This window comes from Cherax quadricarinatus, chromosome 76 (genome assembly GCF_038502225.1).
Source record: "Cherax quadricarinatus isolate ZL_2023a chromosome 76, ASM3850222v1, whole genome shotgun sequence".
NCBI lineage: Eukaryota > Metazoa > Arthropoda > Malacostraca > Decapoda > Parastacidae > Cherax > Cherax quadricarinatus.
This window is the reverse complement of record NC_091367.1, coordinates 8691114-8708867: the sequence shown is the minus strand read 5'-3', so window position 1 is coordinate 8708867 and position 17754 is coordinate 8691114. Positions and strand designations below refer to the sequence as shown.

The 17754-nt window shown below is 43.3% G+C and overlaps 1 protein-coding gene across 1 annotated transcript in view; it reads right to left on the bottom strand.

Annotated features, from left to right (window-relative positions):
- The window catches only part of Arfip (ADP ribosylation factor interacting protein arfaptin), a 79713-nt gene that overhangs the window by 10608 nt on the left and 51351 nt on the right, over positions 1 to 17754 (bottom strand). The gene's annotated exons all lie outside the window — the stretch shown is intronic.

Here is a 17754-nt window from a genome sequence, read left to right as displayed (position 1 = left end):
TGTAATAATGACAAAATAATTGTTTTATGAATGCCATTCTGAAGTTAGGAATACAGGCAACACATAATTATCTTTTGCACTAACATCTTGGATATTATTTTTCAGGCTACAAACAACTTGCTTGTAAATTAAAATGCCCAAAAAACAACTCATTTGTAAGCAAAGAATCCCCCTGTATTTTTCTTCTGACTTGAAGCAACCAACCTGGCACTGCTCACCAACACTTTCTCACTGATATTAAACACAGCCTTCCCATAACAATCTTTAATATTCAGTAATAAGTATCATGGACTATGTTGAGCAATATGCCACAAGTTGTTACATTAAAATAAAACTATGGTACTTGAAGCGAAGTGTTCTTTCGCGGTAATTATCTGACATGCAATAAAGTGCACAGTGATTGCCATTCAAATAAGTTCATGAATTGCTATGAGTACAGTATACAGTATTTCTTCCAATACAAAATACGCAAATTAAATTTCCATGATAATATACATAACTACTTGTTATACAAGAAGTTTGTATCAATGCAGTACTGCACCATGCACATGCATGATTTTTTTTTATATAAATTTAAGAAAATTTAAGCCATACAGATTATTATTATTACACATTCCTTCATGGGACGCTCCTTGATGTCAGCAAGGGGTTCTTAAATCCAAGGAATTCGACCTGACCTCCCATTCCTTGGATCAAATCTGATTACCTCCCATTCCAAGCACTGTAGGACTCCCTACAGGTTTAGTGTAATAATAATTACACAAATACAATATGGTTTATAATAAAAATTGCTAATTATATACATTCTGATGGTGATGCAATACACACTAAAAACAAAGCAAACCAAACCTGTGTACGTACCTACATAAGAAAAAAAAAAAAAGCAAAATAGTCAAATTAAATGCATTATTAGGTGCCTGGCAGCAAACACTCAAGTTGCCTTATGTAAGTTAACACATTATTACACAAATTGAAATAGTCACAGAAATAGTTCTTTATCTTTTAAGCTAAAAGTTTCTCACCAAATTTATATAAAATAGTTACTTTTAAACACAGAAAATAATATTTTCTAAAACAATATACAAGTACAGGCTGAATCATTAGAAACTACAATACTTGCATGAAAGATAGTGAGCACAGGATACTCAAATACTGTACTACTGTATATGATTTTGTGAGAGCACCTAAGTAACATATTGGAGAGACATTGAAGACTATAAACTATCACATAGGTAGTAAAAGGTGATACTTCATGCAACAGGGAAGACCACTCATGTTACTGAGATGTGCATTGCTAAGCCAACGATCACTGTTGCCATGACCTGCCTCAGGGTCACCAGCTACCCCACCTTCTCACCCCCTTGTCAGGTGACTGCTTGTTTCTAATGATTAAGCTAAAAGATAAAGTATGCAAATTTATCTCAAGTGGGCCCATTCAAACACAAAAGATGTAAAAAGAGGCAAAGCATACTACAGTACATTGAAACTGAGGTTCATATCAGCATAACTCATCTTCTATTTGTTTGAGTAAAATAGTTAGATTACTTGTGCCACTGACCAGTGTTTATTATACAGAAGAGCTAGAATAGTTTCACTGTCACTGTGGTCAGATTGAATACCTGTATTAAGATAAAATGTTTTTTGTGATTTTCTTCCATAATAGGTTACCTTGCCTTGGTGGAAAATGACAGATGTGGCAAAAGCAAAAGAAAAAAAGGGCATGACGATGTTACACTAGCCACGAGTAATGTTGGGAGTAAGATAAAACTTTGGTTGTGATGATTCTTCCACAGACTTATTGTGATCTTATGTTCTACTGGTTCTCTATTATATGCAGAAATGCTTTGCAAAACCAGAGACTTTCTATAAAGCATACCTATCATGTAAATTAATCCTGTATTAACTACATGCCATACTTTTTAAAAATAAAGGTTATCATCATCAGGTAGTTCAGTGGTAATGTGAACATTTTGTATCCGTGAAGCACGGGTTTCAAATCCCACACTACCCTTCCTTTGTAATTTGTCATTTCACAAAGGTGTGAGATTACATTTCTATACCATAAAATATATGCACCTGTTTATGTATGCATGCATGTATACAGCAAATTTATATATACTGCATATACAGTGGTACCCCGAGTTTCGAACTGCTTCCACCTTGAACAGTTATGTAAGTGTACTTTTGGGGGTCTGAAACGGACTAATCTAATTTACATTATTCCTTATGGGAACAAATTCGTTCGGTACTGGCACTCGAACAGCCTTCTGGAATGAAATAAGTTCGAAACTTGGGGTGCCACTGTATATATATGAAACTATTTTGGATATTTTCAACACTATCTGGTTGCTGGTATTCAAGATGAATACTAGTGATTTTAAGAAAAATAAGCATGAATTTATGACTCTTGAAGAAAATATGTTTTTTAGATATGCTATGGGTGGTTAACATGTGATGGATTGTTAACAATAAATGAATCAGCCATCTGTACAATTAGAAATGAGAAAAGCAAGAGTTTCTGCACTAAGTAGTACAAATTGTCACATGCTTAAAAGAATGTCAAAGAAGTGACTGCAGCTGAATTACATATAAATGGAAAAGTTTCTGAATGTTTGGATTACGGAAATCCAAGAAGTAGACTCACTTAGTACTCATATAATAAGGAACAGAGCCCTATTGTACTATAAAACTGTGTAAGAAAGGAGAGCCTTTACAACAGTGTATATTTACTACTAGATGGTTTGAAAGAAACTGCTGTGGTTTTTATTATAGTTTTCTGGTCAGCAATGTAAAGTACTGCGAGGTAAAACACACCAGAGATCCATAGCAGACTACTTGAGCACTGCAATACTATCATCATCTACTGACAATGCTGCATCCACTTCAACACAAGAACAACAGCCTTCCACCTCAGCCCAGTAAGCCCACCTCAACTTTCTCCACATACTTCCCTTTCAAGAGATTATTCTATAGGTATTTTAATCTAGGTCTGTACAATAGTAAAAGAAAATTTGTTTGCAGATTTGAGGTTGTCTTGAACATAACTAATTTTCCTGTGTGTGCACTTCATACATCACAATTTTAAAGTATTTGCACATTTTCAGGAATGTAACCCACTCATCATGAAGTTTACTGTATATACTGTATACATCATTTGTGTAACAAGAAAACATGTGAGTTGTAATCTGGGTGAGCCAAGGGGCATTCCCAAAACTAGCTTTAAGTATGAGATGTCAACTGGCTAGCTCAAGCTTCAGCACACGTGACTCGTTTCCACCATATATTACAATCATCTAAGTATGAAATTTCAGTCTGCCATAAGCCTATTCAAAATTTTGCTGTATAGCCCTTGTGGCTTAGCGCTTCTTTTTGATTATAATAATAATATTCAAAATTTTGTACTCTAGTAGGATTGCTGGTCTGTCTTTTTAACATATAAGATGGAAGGTAAATCTTATAAACTTCTGTTATATTAAGTATTCATTAATCTTGACGTGTGTGTGTTTCTTAAGACACTTATTATTATTATTATCATATTATTATTATAATCAAAAAGAAGTGCTAAGCCACAAGGGCTATACAGTGCTGCTTAAGACACTTAGCTTCTATTCCCATAAACTTTTTCCACAGGAACAAGGGGCTAGGTAACCCCCTCCCTTTTTTTTTCTTTGTAATTACTAATATAGAAAGATTTAAAAAATTTTGCTTTTGTCTTCTGATAACTCTCCTTTGGCTAAAGCAAGTGGTGTACTACAAATGAAGCCCAATTTATTTTTAACATTGAGAATTATTGTAACATGACATGCTTTGTTCTGGTACTTTTTAGTATAAATTGATTACTGATTGAAAATTTAAAACATAGTGATTACTGAACAGTATTATAAAAGCTCAAATTAATTAATTACACCACAAAAAGACCCTGTTGAGGGGAAGCATTAATTAATAATAGTGGGAAGAGGTGAAGAAATGGGATCTTGATCACAAGTGTCTTGAAATGAAGAGAAAGTACCAGGGCTTAATCCAGCTGCAGTGTGATTTGATGGCAAGTTGGCAGTAGAGTCACAGTCTTGGTTCAGGGTGCCGAGAACTTATTTGGCTTATTCAGAGGTTGAGATGATCAGTGGTAACAGTGTCCACGTAGCCTCAACACCATTGTTTTCCAGTCTCTCAGTTTTGGCTGTAAATGATTGTTGGTGTGTGTTGTGGGCATCTTTATCTTGTAGAGCATATCTTCTTGGCTTCGACTTGCTTCTTCAGATGTGTATATTTTACCATTTCATTGTGTATGGATTTGGTACATCTACATTGGTTGTGCATTGCCCTTATTTTTGTTTTGTTTATTGGAGATGCTTTGATCCTCTGGTTGCTAAGCATCATACATACACTTACACACACACACATATACATGCACACATACTGTACATAAAAAACAGTAGTAGTAAAAAGTACTGAGTGTTTGATGTGCATATTCCATCCAGTTACCATAAGTTAATGCATGTACTACAGTTTATGTAAAGAATTATTATTATAATCAAAAAGAAGCGCTAAGCCACAAGGACTATACAGCTTATGTAAAGAAACATCTCAGAGCTGAATAATCAGGTCAAATTACCTCATCACTTTTGAGACTTAACTTAAGCAGTACAAAGTTTAATCTGTTTTAAGTTGCTGTCCCTACCAACTATCTAGCACCTACCAGTAGCCTTGTTGGACAGAGGCTGAGCTATGATAAGTGGATGGAGGATTGATTATTATTATTATAATCAAAAAGAAGCGCTAAGCCACAAGGACTATACAGCGCTGCAGGGCAGGAAGGAAGTGAGGGCATCAGGTGGCAAAAGGGAGATGGATGAGCAACAGGTTACGGATAACAGCGGGGCAGTGGATGGTGAAAGGGTAAAGGGCAGCAAGAGACTGAACCAGAAAGGGCTGAGGGGAGTGCGAAAAGTATCATCAGAGTTTGTGGAGTAAATCGGTCGTTGTCAAGAAGTCAATGAGAGAGTCAGGATTAAAGGAGGGTCCATCAGCAAGAAGGGAAGGTAAAGAGAGAGTAGTAGAACGAAGACGACGTTGGAGGTAAATTCTGCGTGCTCGTTGATAGAGAGGGCAGTCTAACAGAATGTGGCTAATCGATACTGGAACTTGACACTGCTCACAGAGAGGAACAGGGTGCCTCTCCATGAGATACCCATGAGTAAGACGAGTGTGGCCAATGCGAAGGCGAGAGAGAGTGGTCTCCCAACTTCGGCACTGATGACAAGAAGACGGCCAGTAACCTATGCTCGGTTTAATAGAATGAAGTTTGTTACCGAGCAGAGTTGACCAACGTTGTTGCCAACGGGTGCGAAGGTGGGTAGCTATTGCAGCAAAATAGTCCAGAAATGGAACACCTCGATAGGAAATTGGTAGGTCATATACTGCTGACCGCGCAGCAGTGTCTGCCTGTTCATTGCCCTGTACGTCGACATGACCAGGGACCCAACAAAAAACAATATCTTTATGTTTGGTAGAGATACGGCGTAGCCAAAGTTGGATACGGAGAACTAGGGGATGAGATGTATCAAATTTTCGTATAGCCTGTAGAGCACTAAGGGAGTCTGAGACTACTACAAATGATGACACAGGCATAGATGCAATACGAATAAGTGCTGCAAGAATGGCATACAGTTCAGCAGTAAAAATGCTAGCTGAAGATAGTAAATGCCCTCGTACGACGCTGTCCGGAAACACTGCTGCGAATCCGACGCCGTCTGAAGACTTAGAGCCATCTGTGTACACAGCGGTGGCATGAGAATGGGAGTGGAAGTGATCAAGAAAAAGAGAGCGGGAAGCCACCGTAGGCAGTTGAGCTTTCGAGCAAGGGAGTGAGAAAGAACAGACCCGAACAGCTGGAACTTCCCAGGGGGGCAGGGAAAAGTGAGATGCTACATGAACATATAAAGGTGGTAACTGAAGGGAAGACAAGAGTGAATGTAGGCGAAGAGAAAAGGGACGGAGCAAACAGGGGCGGCGAACGAATAAAGAATGTCTACTAATATCGGTGACCATTCTATAAATGGAAGGATTGTGTAGATCGTGAGAGCGTACATAGTAACGAAGGCAATGGGCATCACGGCGATCAGACAAGGATGGAACATTTGCTTCTGTATAGAGGCTCTCAACAGGGGAAGAGCGAAAAGCACCAAGGCACAAACGTAAGCCTTGGTGATGGATAGAGTTAAGGCTAGAGAGAGTAGCAGGAGAGGCCGCGGAATAAATCTGGTCACCATAATCGAGTTTCGATAAAACGAGGGCTGAATGTAGGCGAAGCAGAGTTCGACGATCAGCTCCCCAGGAAAGATGAGCAAGGGTTTTAAGAAGGTTTAGCCGGCTGTGACAAGTTGCCTTCAGAGAGGTAATGTGAGGTTTCCAGGTTAACCGACGGTCAAAGAGAAGGCCTAGAAACCTGACTGTATCACGTTCGGGGATACGGGAGCCATAGAGATACAAAGGATGATCGGAGATAACAGAGCGTCTAGTGAAAGTAATTTGGTGAGTTTTGGTACTTGAAAATTTAAACCCATGTGTGGTGGCCCAAGTGGAAACACGGTCGACCGCATGCTGGAGAGAAACTGCAATAAGGTGACAGTCAGCGCCTGCACAAGCAATAGCGAAGTCATCAACATAGAGTGATGACCAAATATTGGGTGGAAGAACAGAGGCCAAATCATTTATAGCAAGGAGAAAAAGTGTTGTGCTTAGAACACATCCCTGAGGGACACCTTCAGCTTGGACGAAGTCCGGGGAAAGAACATTATTGACTCGAACACGGAAATGTCTGTCAGTTAAAAAGTTCTTAAGGAAGGATGGTAGATTGCCTCGGAGGCCTAAGGAATGGGCCTGGGCCAAAATATTATACCTCCAAGTTGTGTCATATGCCTTCTCAAGGTCAAAAAATATGGCAATAACTGAGTGATTATTCGCAAAGGCATTACGAACATACGTATCCAAGCGTAGTAAGGGGTCTATGGTAGAACGACCCTTACGAAAGCCATATTGACTAGCGGAGAGACTGTTGTGAGTCTCTAAATACCACATTAAACGTCGATTTACGAGGCGTTCCATCACTTTGCAAACTGCACTTGTAAGAGCGATGGGGCGATAGTGGGAGGCATCATGTCCTGTAGTACCCGGTTTGCGGAAAGGGAGAACAATGGCAGATTTCCACAGCTGGGGAAGAACTCCTTGTGCCCAAATAAGATTGAAGAGGTGTAAGAGGACTACAAGGGCTGACCGATGTAAATGTTGTAACATACGAATATGAATGTCATCAGGCCCAGCTGCCGATGATCGGCAAGCTGAGAGCGTTGCCTCCAGTTCTAGAAGTGTAAAAGGCACATTATACTGTTCTTCTCCGAGAGAAGAAAAGTCCAAGGGTACTAACTCTCTGGCAGACTTTGAGGAAAGAAACGAGGGGCATAGATGGAGCCCTCGGGAAATACGGACCAGATGTGTGCCAAGTTCAATGGCAACGTCGAGAGGGTTTGCTATATCAACACCAGTGACCCGTAGAACAGGAGCCGGGTCAGGAGAGTATTTACCACTCAATTTCCTTACTTTTTTCCAGACTGCACTCATAGAAGAAGCAGAGGTGATGGTGGAAACATAGTCTCGCCAACAAGTGCGTTTAGCTTCACGGATGACACGGCGAGCGATCGCACGCTTCTGCTTAAAATCAACAAGTCTCTCAGCGGTTCTATTGTACCGGTACCTGCCCCATGCAGCACGTTTCAAACGTACTGCACGAGCACAAGCAGGAGACCACCAAGGCACGCACTTCTGAGAATGCCTGCCTGAGGTTTGGGGTATAGAATGAGAAGCTGCGGTATAAACTGATGTCGAGAAGATGTGTAGGAGCTCATCAATGGAGGATGAAGAAGGAACCTCACTAAAAGCAGTGAGGTGTGAGTAAAGATCCCAATTTGCCCGATCAAATTGCCAGCGAGGGCTACGGGAAGGTGGTGAATAGGAAGGAGAAGTAAGAATGATCGGAAAATGATCGCTGTCATGTAAGTCTGGTAGAACAGACCAGGTGAAGTCTAGTGCAGTGGAGGAAGAGCAGACTGATAGATCGATGCAAGAGAGAGTATGAGTACGAGGATCAAAATGGGTGGGAGTACCCGTATTTAAAACATGGAGGGGGTGAGAGGCAAGAAAAGCCTCCAACTGAATGCCACGTGAGTCACAATGAGACCCCCCCCAGAGGAAATGGTGGGCATTAAAATCACCAAGTAACAGAAGTGGTGGTGGTAAGGATGAAACAAGAAAGGCAAAGTCTGGGATAGAAAATGCTCGAGAAGGAGAGAGATATAAAGAACATATTGTAAACCACTTATTCAAGTGGATACGGGCTGCAGTGTAATGCAGCGAGGTATGGACAAATAGTTGACAGTACGGAATATCATTGCGTAGAAGAAGGGCACTTTCATTAAAGGTCCCATCTGAGAAAGGATCCGAAGAATACAATAAATTATAGCCTGAGATAGGTTGGAAAACAGCCGAGTGTAATTTTGGTTCTTGTAAGCAAGCACCAACAGGGGAAAACCTGGAAAGCAACATCTGAAGCTCACCCCGATTACCCCTGAGGCCGCGGATATTCCACTGTAAATAGGCCATGATTGGCGATGAAGAAAATATCAGGAATCTGTAGGTAAAGGCACCTACGGACTAGAGGGGTTAGAAAAGTCAACGTGTGGTGGCATTGGAAGATGTTCAAGTAGCGAAGGAACGGAGCGTTGCGAAGAATGGGGTTGTGAAGATGGAGGAGAGGGAAGAGAAGGAACAGGAAGTGAATCAGTGTCCATTGAAGGTTTAGTCTCTGCAATATATTCTGAAATGGCTTCAAGTGTTTCTGAATTCAAAGATGTATGGGAAACCATATTGGAGATAGGAGGAGGAGGGTGAGTAAAGATTGGGACAGTAATGGACTGTACCAAAGTAGAGGGGGAGGGAAAAGTGTAAGGGACTGGAGATGAAGTGTGGGGGGGGACAGAAGAGGTAGAAACCTGGGAGGTGACAGAAGAGGGAGAAACTTGGGAGGGGACGGGGGTGGAAGGCATAGTACGAGGAGGAGGGTGAATCTCCACACTTGTAATAGAGCCAGAGAGAGGGGAAGAACTAGGTACAGAGACTGGAAAGGTAACGTGTGGAGGTGGAAGAAGGGAAGGAAGGGGCAAAGAAGATTTGAGCAATGTGGATTTTTTGGACTTCTGAGTAGAGGGGCGATTGGTATTAGGTGTCGTACGAGGTCTTGTCGATACTGGGGCTTGTGAGGAAGGACGCGAAGATGTGAGAACAGACTGAGTTGTAGTCGGGACGTCAGAGCCAAGGACAGCAAAAGGATTAGATGCCGTAGTGGCTATGGGAGGGGTAACAACAGAGGAGGCTGCAGAAGATGGGACCCCAGAAGTGGGGGGACGTTTGGAAACACGAGAATAAGAAACACGGGGTAGTCTCCCTTGGAGGCGGAGATGAGTAACTGCCATAGCATAAGGGAGACCTTCTGCCTCTTTGAGGCAACGGATTTCACGTTCATTTAAGTAGACCTGGCAACGGCGGGAGTACGAAGGGTGAGCTTCATTACAATTAAGGCAAGATGGAGGTTGACTGCAAGATGTATTAGAATGGTTGTCGGCACCACAGACTGGGCATTCGGCCATAGATCTGCAATATTTCGCTGGGTGACCAAAACGCCAGCAATTTCTACATTGTTGCGGTGTAGGTATCACCTTTCGAACTTGTAACCGATGTCCCGCGACATATACAGAGGACGGGAGTTCTCGGCTGTCAAAAGTTAAACGAGCCACATTGCAAGGGTAACGTCTCCGCCCCCGGGCAGGAAGGACATAAGTGTCTACTTTGAGGATTGGGAGATCCTGGAGTTCCAGCTGTTCAAAAATGTCATTGCCACATGACTGGAAATTCTGTTGGACTATGGTATGGGGCAGAATGACAGTACCACTACAAGAATTGAGAGAAAGATGTTTTTCAATAGTGATAGGAGTAGTATCGATATTCGAAAGGAGAGAAAGATCATGAGCTTGGGTAGCATTCTGGACAGTGACGATGCGTGTACCGCTCTTGAGAGCGTGAAATGAAATATCTCTGCCAACATGACGCAGGAGCGCTTTGGCAATACTATGGTCAGAAAGGTAGGCAGAAGAAGAAGTTGGTCTTAAAGTAAAGAATTTAGTCCATTGTGTGGTCCGAAACTGAGCGTGGAGAGGGAGTGCTTGACGTGTCGGTCGTTTCCGAGTAGGATGGGAAGGTAACGACGGAGCATCATCAGGAGATTGACGTTGGCGTTTAGGAGTAGGACCGGAGTTGGTCCGGCAGGAAATGGGTGGGCGATTCGAAAATTGCCGTACCGTAGAGGGAGAAGCCGGAAGCATAGTCAAAGGAGAGCGGAGTTCAGACAAATCGAAGGAGTCAGTCGAAGCCCCGGTACCTGAAGCGGGTGAGGAAACAGCACCAGCAAGAGGTACAGGGGCATCAGGAGTGTCCGAAGAGTGGTCTAAACACAAGGCAGGGTCAGAATGGGGTGCGGTATCAAGAAGGGGCCCGGGGGTAGTGGTTTCATGGACTAGGGCTGCCATGGTTAGGTTACTCCTTTGCTTTTTGTTTTTAAGAAAAAAAAAGAAAGAAGAAAAGAAAATAAAAATAAAAAAAAGAATAAAAAAAGGGGGGAGCGGGGAGGAATAGTTCCCAGGAGGAATGAAAGGGCCGGAAATCCCCCTCCGCGCCCAAGAGGACTCGACACCGCTAGTAGCGCAGATGCAGCATGGAACCCGTGCCATACCCTACCCTTCATGCCAGTAAACCAGCAATCTGGGATAGCAACCTCACATCTGCCGAGCTACCTCGGTGGACAAAAGAGAGGGCGGCCGGATATCCGCCACAAAGCATACCTCCTTTAGCCACCACCCCCGGAATCCGAAAGGTGGCTTCCAGAGATACACCCGTCGCCCAAAAGACACCCAAAGCCACTCCGGGATACCGGAGAGGGATCGGGACATCCCTAGGCAATCCAGATTCCACGGCAAACTACGCCACCGCCAAGAAACCTCAACGGAATGGGATGGACCCCGGTGTCCTTTCCCCTACCTAGGAACTAGCGCGCCTGTGGGAGAAATCACGAAGGCTAAAAAGAGGAAGGGCAAAAGGGAGGGGTGAGGAGGAGGAGGAGGAGGAATGGAAAAAGGGGAGGATGGGGAGGATGGGATAGGGGAGGGGAGAATGGGGGGTAATTAGGTTCGGTCTGAGGAAGAAGACCGACAGGGCTAATTCCTCAGACCAAGAGCCTCTTCACCACGCCAAGGAGCCCCCCTTGAAGAGGAACATAACTTATAGAAGTTATAATTACCTTGTAATACCTAATAAGTTTCCTTTAAAGAGAATGGTCATATGAGAAACTTGATAAACAATAAAAATAATGTTAAAACAATTGTGTGAATTAAGATTGTCATAAAATGGCAGGGAACCCATTTCTGCATCCTCCCTTTTTTCCTTCCACTCCCTCTCCCTTTCTCTTCTGCTCCTTCCCTCTTCCTATCAGTCCTCCTCCCCCAAAATAGCTTGTAAACTCGTATATTATAGAGGTATGATTATTAATAGTCTATAATGTTAATTTTATGAATGCATATTATATGCCTGCACTTTAAAGGAGGGGTTTAGGATACTGGTAGTTTGGAGGGATATGTTATATATCTATATATGCTTCTAAATTTCTAAACTGCTGTATCTGGGTACCTCTGCAAAAACAGTGATTATGTATGAGGTGAAAGTGTTGAATGATGATGAAAGTATTTTCTTTTTGGGGATTTTCTTTCTTTTTGGGTCACCCTGCCTCGGCCAACTTGTTGAAAAAAAAAAAGTCCATACATTCAATAAATGGTGGTGAGAGTGTTTCTTCTTTTTTTGGGTCACCCTACCTCAGTGGGCGACAGCCAGTATGTTAAAAAAAAAAAAACATATATTACATACGTTACACATTGTACTGCAGTTAAAATAATTACTACATAACAGTTATTTGATAATCATTAATGATCATCATAAATATTTTGCATGATATTTATACAGCACAGTGTATCAAATTGTATAACGATTACCGGTATCTGGAATACATTAATTTTATTTATAATTTGTACAGGATTTTTAATCATTATATGCGAGTATCAATAATTGGTAGTGACTAACAATTATAATTTATAATGACATTCCAAAATTATTGACAGTCATACTGTGTTACTCGAGCGAGACCTCATGTGTCCAAATACTATACTACATAATGTATATAGTGAAAAGGGGAATGAAGGAACTAGATGTCTCCTCCCCCTTGTTACTTTTCTGTAATTTGTCCAGACATCTGCATGATAAATGTTTCTATTATTATCTCAGTCATCTGCCTGATAGGATACCAGTATTTATGGTCTCAGTTATCTGTTTAATAAGATTCCAGTATTTGTCTCACATCAGTTGTATGAAAAACATTTTTCACATATTGTCTGGTCATCTGCATGATGAACTTTTTTGTTGTGGTCATTTCGAGCCTTAGGCACTATAGTAGTCCTGTTTTACTAGACTGAAGTTTGCTTATAAAATGACTCAGAAGTGTTAAATTATTATTATAATCAAAAAGAAGCGCTAAGCCACAAGGGCTATACAGCGCTGCAGGGTAGGGAAGGAAGCAAGGGAATTGGATGGCAGAAGGGAGGGGGGATGATCAGCAGGTTACAGAAAACAGCGGGGCAGGGGATAGTACGGGGGTAGAGGGTAGCAAGAGATTGAAGTAGAAAGGGCTGAAGGTATCAGAATTTGTGAAGTAAGTCAGTCGTTGTCAAAAAGTCAATGAGAGAGTCCGGATGAAAGGTGGGTCCATCAGCGAGAAGGGAAGGTAAAGAGAGAGCAGCGGAGCGAAGACGACGACAGAGGTAAATTCTGCGTGCTCGTTGATAAAGTGGGCAGTCCAACAGAATGTGGCTGACTGATAATGGAGCTTGGCAATTCTCACAGAGAGGAGCAAGACGCCTCTCCATGAGATATCCATGAGTAAGACGAGTATGGCCAATGCGAAGACGGGAGAGAGTAGTCTCCCAACCTCGACACTGGTGATAAGAAGACGGCCAGTAACCTATACTCGGTTTAATAGACTGAAGTTTGTTGCCGAGCATAGTAGACCAACGTTGTTGCCAACGGGTGTGAAGGTGGGAAGATATTGCAGCAAAATAGTCCGTAAATGGAATACCTCTATAAGAAACTGGTAGGTCATGTACTGCTGACCGCGCAGCAGTGTCTGCCTGTTCATTGCCCTGTACGTCAACATGACCAGGGACCCAACAAAAAACAATATCTTTATGCTTGGTAAAGATGCGGCGTAGCCAAAGTTGGATACGGAGGACTAAGGGGTGAGGTGTATCAAATTTCTGTATAGCCTGTAAAGCACTAAGGGAGTCTGAGACAACCACAAATGATGACACAGGCATAGATGCAATATGGATAAGTGCTGTAAGGATGGCATACAATTCAGCAGTAAAAATACTAGCCGAAGATAGTAAATGCCCTTGTACGACGCTGTCCGGAAACACTGCTGTGAATCCTACGCCGTCAGAAGACTTAGAGTCATCTGTGTACACTGCAATGGCATGAGAATGAGAGTGAAAGTGGTCAAGAAAAAGAGAGCGGGAAGCGGCCGTAGACAGTTGGGCTTTCGAGCAAGGGAGAGAGAAAGAACAGACTCGAACAGCTGGAACTTCCCAGGGGGGTAGGGAAAAGTGAGATGCTACATGTACATAGAAAGGTGGTAACTGAAGAGAAGACAAGAGCGAATGAAGGCAAAGAGAGAAGGGATGGAGTAAACAGGGGCGGCGAACAAATAAAGAATGTCTACTAATATCAGTGACCATTCTATAAATGGAAGGATTGCGGAGATCATGAGAGCGTACATAGTAGCGAAGGCAATGGGCATCACGGCGATCGGATAAGGATGGAACGTTCGCTTCTGCATAGAGGCTCTCGACAGGGGAAGAGCGAAAAGCACCAAGGCATAAACGTAATCCTTGGTGATGAATGGGGTTAAGGCTAGAGAGAGTAGCAGGAGATGCCGCTGAATAGATCTGGTCACCATAATCAAGTTTCGATAAGATAAGGGTGGAATGTAGGCGAAGGAGGGTTCGACGATCAGCTCCCCATGAAAGATGAGCAAGGGTTTTAAGAAGGTTCAGCCGGCTGTGACAAGTTGCCTTCAGAGAGGAAATGTGAGGTTTCCAGGATAACCTACGATCAAAGAGGAGGCCCAGAAACTTGACTATCACGTTCAGGGATACAGGAGCCATAGAGGTACAAAGGATGATCGGAGATGACAGAGCGTCTAGTGAAAGTAATTTGGTGGGTTTTAGTGCTGGAAAATTTAAACCCACGTGTGGTGGCCCAATTGGAAACACGGTCGACTGCATGCTGGAGAGAAACTGTAATAAGGTGACAGTCAGCGCCTGCACAGGCAATAGCGAAGTCATCAACATAGAGTGATGACCAAATATTTGATGGAAGACTAGAGGCCAAATCATTAATATTATTATTATTATAATCAAAAAGAAGCGCTAAGCCACAAGGGCAAAAATCATTAATAGCAAGGAGAAAAAGTGTTGTGCTCAGAACACATCCCTAGGGGACACCTTCAGCTTGGATAAAGTCCGGGGAGAGCACATTATTAACCCGAACACGGAAGTGCCTGTCAGTTAAAAAGTTCTTAAGGAAGGATGGTAGATTGCCTCGAAGGCCTAAGGAGTGGGCTTGGGCTAAAATATTATACCTCCAAGTTGTGTCATATGCCTTCTCAAGGTCAAAAAATATGGCAATAACTGAGTGGTTATTCGCAAAGGCATTACGAACATACGTATCCAAGCGTAGTAAGGGGTCTATGGTAGAACGTCCCTTACGAAAGCCATATTGACGAGTGGAGAGACTGTTGTGTGTCTCTAAATACCACACTAAACGTCTATTTACTAGGCGTTCCATCACTTTGCAAACTGCACTGGTAAGAGCAATGGGACGATAGTGGGAGGTTTCATGTTCCGTAGTGCCTGGTTTGCGGAAAGGGAGAACAATGGCGGATTTCCACAGCTGTGGAAGAACTCCTTGTGACCAAATAAGATTGTAAAGGCGTAATAGGACTGCAAGGGCTGACTGATGTAAATGTTGTAGCATACGAATGTGAATGTTGTCGGGCCCAGCTGCCGATGATCGGCAAGCTGAGAGTGTTGTCTCCAGTTCTTGAAGTGTAAAAGGCACATTATACTGTTCTTCTCTGAGAGAAGAAAAGTCCAAGGGTGCTAACTCTCTGGCAGACTTTGAGGAAAGAAATGAGGGGCATAGATGGAGTCCCTGAGAAATACGGACCAGATGATTGCCAATTTCGTTGGCAACATCTAGTGGGTTTGCTATATCAACACCGGCAACCCGCAGAACAGGAGCCGGGTCAGGAGAATATTTACCACTCAGTTTTCGTACTTTTTTCCAGACTGCACTCATAGAGGAAGCAGAGGTGATGGTGGAGACATAATCTCGCCAGCAAGTGCGTTCAGCGTCACGGATGACACGGCGAGCGATCGCACGCATCTGCTTAAAATCAAGAAGTCTCTCTGTGGTTCTATTGTACCGGTACCTGCCCCATGCAGCGCGTTTCAAACGTACTGCACGAGCACAAGCAGGAGACCACCAAGGCACGCATTTCTGAGAGTGCCTGCCTGAAGTTTGGGGTATAGAATGAGAAGCTGCGGTTAAAACGGAGGACGAGAAGAGGTGTAAAAGCTCATCGATGGAGGACGAAGAAGGAACCTCTCTAAAAACAGTTAGGTGTGAGTAAAGGTTCCAATTTGCCTGATCAAATTGCCATGGTGGGATGCGAAGAGGTGGTGAATATGAAGGGGAAGTAAGAATGATTGGGAAATGATCGCTGTCATGTAAGTCCGGAAGAACAGACCAAGTGAAGTCTAATGCGGCGGAGGAAGAGCAGACTGAGAGATCGATGCAAGAGAGAGTGTGAGTCCAAGGATCAAAATGGGTGTGAGTACCTGTATTTAAAACATGGAGGGGGTGGGTGGCAAGAAAAACCTCTAACTGAATGCCATGGGAATCACAGTGAGACCCCCCCCAGAGGAAATGGTGGGCATTAAAATCACCAAGTAACAGAATCGGTGGTGGTAATGACGAAACAAGAAAGGCAATATCCGGAATAGATAATGCCCGAGAAGGAGAGAGATATAAAGAACAGAGCGTATACCACCTATGCAAGTGGATACGGGCTGCTGTGTAATGCAGCGAAGTACAAACACATAGCTGATGGTACGGAATATCAGTGCGTAGAAGAAGGGCACTTTCATTAAAGGTCCCATCAGGAAAAGGATCTGAAGAATACAATAAATTATAGCCTGAGATGGGAGAGATAACAGCAGAGTGTAATTTTGGTTCCTGTAAGCAAACACCAATAGGGAAAAACTGGGAGAGTAACATCTGAAGCTCACCCCAATTACCCCTGAGGCCGCGTATATTCCACTGTAAATAGGCCATGACTGGCAATGATAAAGATACCTGAAATCCGCAGGTAAGGGTTCCTACGGACTAGAGGGGTTAGAAAAGTCCACATGCGGAGGCAGTGGAAAACGTTCAAGCAGTGAAGGAACGGTGCGCTGTGAAGAAAGGAGTTGCGCAGATGGAGTAGAGGAGAGAGAAGGAGCGGAGGGTGGATCAGTGTCTATTGATGGTTTGGTCTCTGCAATATATTCAGAGATTGCTTCAAGTGTTTCAGAATTCAGAGACGTCGTATGGGAGACAATATTGGAAATGGTAGGGGGAGGATGAGTAAAGATTGGAACTGTAATGGACTGTACCAAGGTAGGGGAAGGCGAAAGGGTGGAGGGAACTGGAGAAGCGTGGAAGGGGACAGAAGAGGCAGAAACCTGGGAGGTGGCAGAAGAGGAAGAAACTTGGGAGGGAACAGGGGAGGAAGGTACAGTATGAGGAGGAGGGTGAACCTCTACACTTGTAACAGAGCCAGTGAGAGGGGGAGAACCAGGTACAGAGACAGGGAAGGGAAAATGAGGAGGTGGAAGATGGGTAGGAGGTGTTAACGGACCTTTTTTTGACTTTTGAGAAGTAGAGGGACGATTGGGAGGAGGTGTCATACGAGATCTCGTCGCTACTGAGGCTTGTGAGAGAGAACACGAAGAAGCAAGATCAGACTGAGACGTTGAAGTAGGGACGTCTGAGCCGAGGACAGCAAAAGAATTAGCTACAGGAGTGACTATGGGAGAGGTAACCACAGAGGTGGGTGCAGAAGATGGGATACCAGAAGTGGGGGGACGTTTTGAAACACGGGAATAAGAAACACGAGGTAGTCTCTCTTGGAGGCGGAGATGAGAAACTGCCATGGCATAAGGGAGACCTTCTGCCTCTTTGAGGTAACGGATTTCCCACTCGTTTAAGTAGACTTGACAATGGCGAGAGTACGAAGGGTGAGCCTCATGACAATTAAGGCAAGAGGGAGGTCGATTGCAAGACGTATTAGAATGGTCATCGGCACCACAGACTGGGCATTCGGCAACAGATCTGCAATATTTCGCTGGATGGCCAAATCGCCAGCAATTTCTACACTGTTGCGGTGTAGGGATCACCTTTCGAACTTGTAACCGATGTCCTGCTACATAAACTGAGGATGGGAGT